Source organism: Periplaneta americana, chromosome 16 (assembly GCF_040183065.1).
Source record: "Periplaneta americana isolate PAMFEO1 chromosome 16, P.americana_PAMFEO1_priV1, whole genome shotgun sequence".
NCBI lineage: Eukaryota > Metazoa > Arthropoda > Insecta > Blattodea > Blattidae > Periplaneta > Periplaneta americana.
The window spans coordinates 7803206-7810245 of record NC_091132.1 but is presented as its reverse complement, the minus strand read 5'-3'; positions in this window follow the sequence as shown (position 1 = coordinate 7810245).

Sequence of the window (7040 nt, the reverse complement as noted above, 5' to 3'; positions counted from 1 at the left end):
ATGTGGTATTTCACACTTACCGCGTATTGGTTCTGTGCGGAAAACAAGCAAATACGCACGATCTCGCACAATATATATATATATATATATATATATATATATATATATATTTTTTGTGTACCAGTATTATAAAAGAGTCATATCGATTATAAATTCCGATATTTTTTCTTTGGACTGTGTAAAGCATTGTCCGGTTTATTTACTGGATTAATTTTATCTCCAACAGGATATAAGCCTACAATATAACCTACAATGGCGGTATTCTATTGTGGATCAGACTTTGTTTTCGATTAGGACATACTTCCTTCTTCATTTAGAAATTTAGATTAGTTTGGAGGACCAGAGTATTATACATTATTAACTTAATAATAATAATAATAATAATAATAATAATAATAAAATCCTTAGGCCCAATATCCAACGGAATAAAGCCACCGGCGTAGCTCAGTCGGCTAGGCGCTTGGGCGCGGGTTTCCATTCCCACTTGGGCTGATTACCTGGTTGGGTTTTTTCGAGGTTTTCCCCAACCGTAAGGCAAATGTCAGATAATCTATGACGAATCCTCGTCCTCATCTCGTCAACTATCATCTCACTATCACCAATTCCATCGACGCTAAATAACTTCACAATTGATACAGCGTCGTTAAATAACCTAATAAAAATATCCATCCGAATAAAGAAACAAGAGGCTATTTTAGAGTTTTGGAGACGGATTTTTTAACCCCCTTTGACGTCATCATCATCATTATTATTATTATTATTATTATTATTATTATTATTATTATTATTATTATTATTATTATTATTATTATTCTCGGACTCATTTAATTGTTTATGTGCAGTTCCCCAAGGATCTACATTGGGCCCTCTATTATTTTTATTATTTATAGATGTAAAAGAATAAGTTCAAACTACCTGTTATTTGCTGATGATCTCAAAATCTTTCGCTCAATAAATAGTCCTGCCGATTGCCAAACTCTTCAAAATGATATTAACTCTATTGAACTTTGGTCTGACAATAATGGAATGAAAATTAATGAAACAAAAACTTTTGTCGTTTCTTACTGACGAAAAACTACTTCCATAAAATTTAATTATTCTCTTAATAACGTCTGTATTATTAGGAAAAATTCTAGTAAAGATCTTGGTGTATTACTTGATTCTAAGTTATACTTTCACGATCATGTTCAATATATTTATAATCATTCAATAAGAATGCTTGGTTTAATAAGGTTTATAACTTATTCGTTTTCTACTCCAGAGTCTCTATTAATTCTATACTTTACTTTGGTTCGATCTAAACTTGAAAATGCATCTATAGCCTGGAATTCCATTACTTCAACTGATTCGGTTAAATTGGAAAATATTCAAAGAAAATTTATTTCCTTATGAGCTTTTCGATTTATACCCAATTCCTCTGACTTTAACTATGAGATTACCTGTAAATATTTTAACTGTTGTAGCCTTTATTCTAGAAGTCAAAATCTTGATTATCAATTTTTTTGCAAAGTTATCAAGGGTGATATTGATTGTGAGTCTATCATAAACAATATCAGCCTTCGTATTCCTTCAAAAGGTTTAAGATTTCAAAAAAAAAAATTTATAACAGATATTAAAAATCACTTTCTCCAGTCTGTAGATGCATAAAATATGCCAATTTGCATGGGCACAGTTTAGATCCTTTTAAGGTATAGTTTCGTTTTGATTATTAGTATTTACTGTTCTTGTTCTCAATTTTATTTATGTATGTTTTTGTTTATTTAAGATATTATTTATTTGTTTTTGCACCTTTGTATCTTCTGTTTGTGTATTGTGCTGAACTATAATTGGCCTCTGGCTGTTGTTCTACTACTACTATTACTATAGAGTGTTAGTTGGGAGACCTGAGGGAAAAAGACCTTTGGGGAGGCCGAGACGTAGATAGAAGGATAATATTAAACTGGATTTGAGAGAGGTGGGATATGATGGTAGGGACTGGATTAATCTTGCTCAGAATAGGGGCCAATGACGGGCTTATGTGAGAGCGGCAATGAACCTACGGGTTCCTTAAAAGTCATTTGTAAGTACTAAGGGCAGTACTATTATTCCCTGCACTCAGTGAGGCATGTGTGACAGAATCAGTGGCGTCGATAATCCCGTTTTTGGAGAACGTCTAATTTCCGAAATATGTTTGTTTAAATGGTTCTGTAAGATGATTGCAGGCGGCACTGGAATTTTGCGGTATGTCACTGTTCAGGATACGGGGTTTACTCCAAGAAAACAACGCGGTGGTGGCGGTATTGTTTTATATAACGCTGCTCTCAATTGCAGAGGTTAGGTCAGTGTTGAAATGCAACATGGACAACAATGGTCGGTAATTTTTGCCTGGACACTTCCGTCATAAGCTGATTTATTTTAATGTGGGGTCAAATTTTCCAATATGCCATTGAACTTAACAGCAGCAACTTCACGATGTACAGCGCATTTGTATTATAGTAAGACTGTTTAATAATAAATAAATATATTATTCACTCTTCTCAGCAAATATTATAGAGATAAATCTTATCGCCAGCTTATCTCGTGCACTCAACCTCTGATCTGGGATATCAGTAGGACTTTATACAGAGTGCTCACAAAGTCCAGTTCCTGTGGTAACTATAGAAATGAAAATGATAACACATGAAAACCTCATTGTTTGTCCAATACAGTAATGTTTATGTTTTGTTTCTACTGGTCGACATTGCGAACACACGTATCGGCGACTGATGGTATCATACCATGTGACGTCATACGTCTTTATAATGTAAATAATCCTATTCTTTAGGTTATTTTATTTAAATAATTAATTTATATGTAATATCTTATATTAATAAAAAATCGAATTACCAACAAGTAACAGGAAAATCCAAACTACTGACGAAAATCCATTGTTTATGTATTCATGGCTAAATAATCAAGATATAAAAGTTCAGCATCTAACGCACCAGCCATATTGAATACTTCTGTGCTAACAGCAGGACCTCCTATATACGAGGTCCTGCTAACAGAGTTAAATGATTTAACTGCATGGAATTGGGCAGTTAAATTAACATGGGTTTTAACAGCCTGTTAGTACTAACAGTAGTTGAAGAAATGCTTCAACTGTTAAGTTTAAAGTTATAATGTAATAAAGATTGAGTCCACACCTGTAGAGTAACGGTCAGCGCGTCTGGCCGCGAAACCAGGTGGTCCGGGTTCGAATCCCGGTGGGGGCAAGTTACCTGGTTGAGGTTTTTTACGAGGTTTTCCCTCAATCCAATACGAGCAAATGCTGGATAACTATCGGTGGTGGACCCCGGACTCATTTCACCGGCATTGTCACCTTCATATCATTCAGACGCTAAATAACCTGAGATGTTGATACAGCGTCGTAAAATAGCCCAATAAAAATAAAGGTTGAAGAAACCGGTCCTACGTTTTTATATACAACTCTCTGCTACTCAGATTAACCAACGCTGGAAAACTATCCCTAGATTTCTAAATCATGACAGTGAAGCAGTTTTTATCGTAGAGGATTGTTGCAACTAATTAAATTTACTTTTAATGAAAGAATATAGGAATATTTCAATTTTTAAAATACAGTTTAGTGATGTTCTTAAAGTGACTATTTGTAGCATTGCGGCGAATTTCATATATCCGAGCAGCAGCAGCTGCAGCGCCACCAATACGATACGCATGTTCTCTGTGTCGACCTGTACCTCAGATTTTAAAATATTTATAATACTGTAAATTTATTTCAACTCAACAACAATGTAACTTTATTATCTCAACAACAGGATTTGCTCTCCACACAGTAACACAGTATTCGTTAGTGCACTCCACTGACGACAATGACAATTTACTTGGACTATTACGAACAACAATGAACTGTTAATCTTAACTAATATTTACAAAGCACTATTTACAAATCAGAACTGTCAGTTCTCAGTTCACAGCTCGTTTGTCTTGGCTAGTTCTTCTAGCTCAGTCACTCGCGTTCACATAATCTCGAACCACAGACCTTCAGAGACGATCCGCTGCACTTCGAACTCAGGTCCCCCAACTGCGGTCCACTGCACTCGAACTCCGGGCTTCAGGCTCCACAGTTACGGACACAACTCAAGTCGCGCTCTGGTCTCGAAGCTGGCTTCACTGCTACACAAGACTGGCTTACTGACTGACTGAATTTCACTTGCGTTTCTTCTTTTATAACTAAACCATAGTTACGAGAAATTTCTACGGGTGTCCTCTCGAATTATCTGGATATCTCCACTTCGGACGGACTTCTTGATGATTCGGGAGAGTCCGTCCCCCCCCCCTTCACTTCGGACATAGCAGTTGCGCGCGCAACCTCCCCTCGCCTCTCCACGCCGCGCGCCGTCCCCCAGTGCTCCGTGGAGCCCGTGTCGACTCACGCGCGACCTGCTCTCTTGCGGGACGCTGGTCGTGAGTTCGAATCTCACGTCGCTGTCACAATACTTTAAACTTTTAAGTGACTTATGAATGACCTTATACACTAAAGAAAGACCTTAAGACTTGGGGAATATGTTGCACAAAGTATATTTTCTCTCTTTTTACTTGCAATGTAATTAATTAGTAAATAGATACCGGATTTTGTGGGCATACTGTATGATTACCCTCATTGATAATGTAGCTGTCAGACTTCAAGTACTTCAGCTATCAATCTCAGTAGCATTCCTCTGTATTGGTATTATGAGATTAGAAGTACATTGCGGAGACAAAAAACTTGAACTCCATCATTACTATCTAGCTCCAAGGTAGGGTCCTTGGCCCAGTTCCGTCCTCACTCATGTTAGAACTTTGAACCAACATTAGGCATCCACAAATAATGGCATTCCCTGTTCATGCAGGAACATGACACAGGATCACAGGCAACGCTGGACGAATATAGGACACTCTTTACTGTAGTAGTCCCTATGAAAGAGAGATTAATTTTTGCTTCCTTGCCGGTAATTGGACCAGGATTTGTAGCCAGGATTGCCGCCGTTTGGGCCTCATCGGAGGACGAGAGATTGAAATGTAACTGCGTGTCCAGCAATGTATGCAGAATTACGTATATCGAATAAAGAATATAATTTTTATTCTTTAATAGATTTTGTACTCCTTAATTAGGGACGAAATATTCATCGTTTTATAAAAACTTTTGTGCGAGTTCGTGCGTATTTGCTTGCTTTCCGCACAAAACCAATACGCGGTAAGTGTGAAATACCACATTCAGTATTCCCAACCTAACACACATAACAATTTCCCTCTTCTTACCGCTTAAGCGCCATATTCATTTTACTGCTTTAGGCTTTTAACATATTATTTTTAGAGACGTTTAACATAGTAATAATTATAAATTGGAAACTTACCACTGCAATTTCACCTAAATTGCACTGTTAATTATTGTTTTTAAATATTTGCAAAAATTAAGTAAAGTCTACTACTCCACGAAACTTATTGCATTCCTGATGCAAGTAACATTAAGGAAGCCGTGAAAAAATCAACAAGATTCCAGATGCCGATGTTATTACTACAATATGTTATATAAATAATATTGTTAAAATATTAAAATGAAAAATAAACCATTACATAACCTTACCGTTTGTTTTAAGTTCGCATTTATAGACTGGGGGGGGGGGGGAAGACATAACTACAACATCTTTGGGAAAGACAGACGTATATCACGGCCTGCTGGAGTATAGTAAACATAGAAAACATTTTATAGCAACAATGTTGAAGATAGATATTTTGGTATTCCAAAGTTGCCGTCATTAAACAGAAACCAAGATGGAGATTTCATTGCAACTAATTATAAATTCCTCTTTCAGGTATGTAATAAACGATCTTCGCACAAAATAATGTACGATACACGAGCGGTATGTTTGTTTTCATGTTCTCGGAAATTAAAAAAGCTCAACTACGTTTCGCTTTTTCAATCTTTTCCTCGAACATGAAAACGACATCATACCGCTCTTGTAACGCATATTACTATTTTGTAGGTTTACCAGTAGGCTGTTTTCACTATTGTTGAGTTCCTTTTCTATTGAGTGTTATAGATGGCTTGTTTTGATCTGATTATAAATTTTGATTAATATTTATGATATTGGTGATTGAGGCGGTGGTAAATCATGGTATGTACATTTCCAATGCGGCATTTGTCTTTGTTACTGAGGGAAACCATGAAAAATCCCAGTCAGATTGGTCGGCCACGGGGTTTGAATCCGGGACTTCCCTAATGCGAGTCTCAAACGCTACCGTCTGAGCCAACTCGCTCGGTTTATAAAAACTTATTTACTGCAGAAAACGAGTCGCCTAGAATCAAACTGCACTTTCTTCAAGTTATGAAATATGTGATTAAGGTATGTTTCAGTGCAGAATTTTGCAGGGAATGTGGTAAACTGCTCGTTTTGAGTCTAATTGTACAACTTTTTCATATTTCTGAAGAATAATTATATACTATTTATTACGTAGCCCTATATATTTTCCCATGACCGGGAGTAAATGTCGGTTACCATGCATCCATGCACATTATGCGTTCAATAAAATAGCTTCAGAGAACTTCAATAATAAGAATTTTCCCAACGCCACCAGGTTGTCATTTGACATTTTCTGGTCTCTCCTGGTAATAGCTTATTTGTAAACCCGATGATATTATGATAGGATGATTATGAAGTGCCAGGAGAGGTTTTAAACCTAAGTCTGACCTAATTTCCAGACCATGGACGAACACAGGAACATCTCCATTTAAGGAAACATTTCTGTTTACTGTCAGTCAGAAGCTCTGACCACTAGCCCAAGAGGCAGTTCAGAATTTCAGAAATAAAATGAGACAATTTACTCCCGGCCGTGGATAAAATAATAAATTATATAGCATATACCACGGGACCCAAACACAAATTTTCTCTCGGTACATTTAGCCCTCGGGATACAATAATGTATTTCGGGGAAAATCATGCGTTTCCCTCCCTTAATGTATAATATACTATTAATTCTTCTTTTCGTGAGGCATTTGGAAATGGGACGTGACGTTATTACAG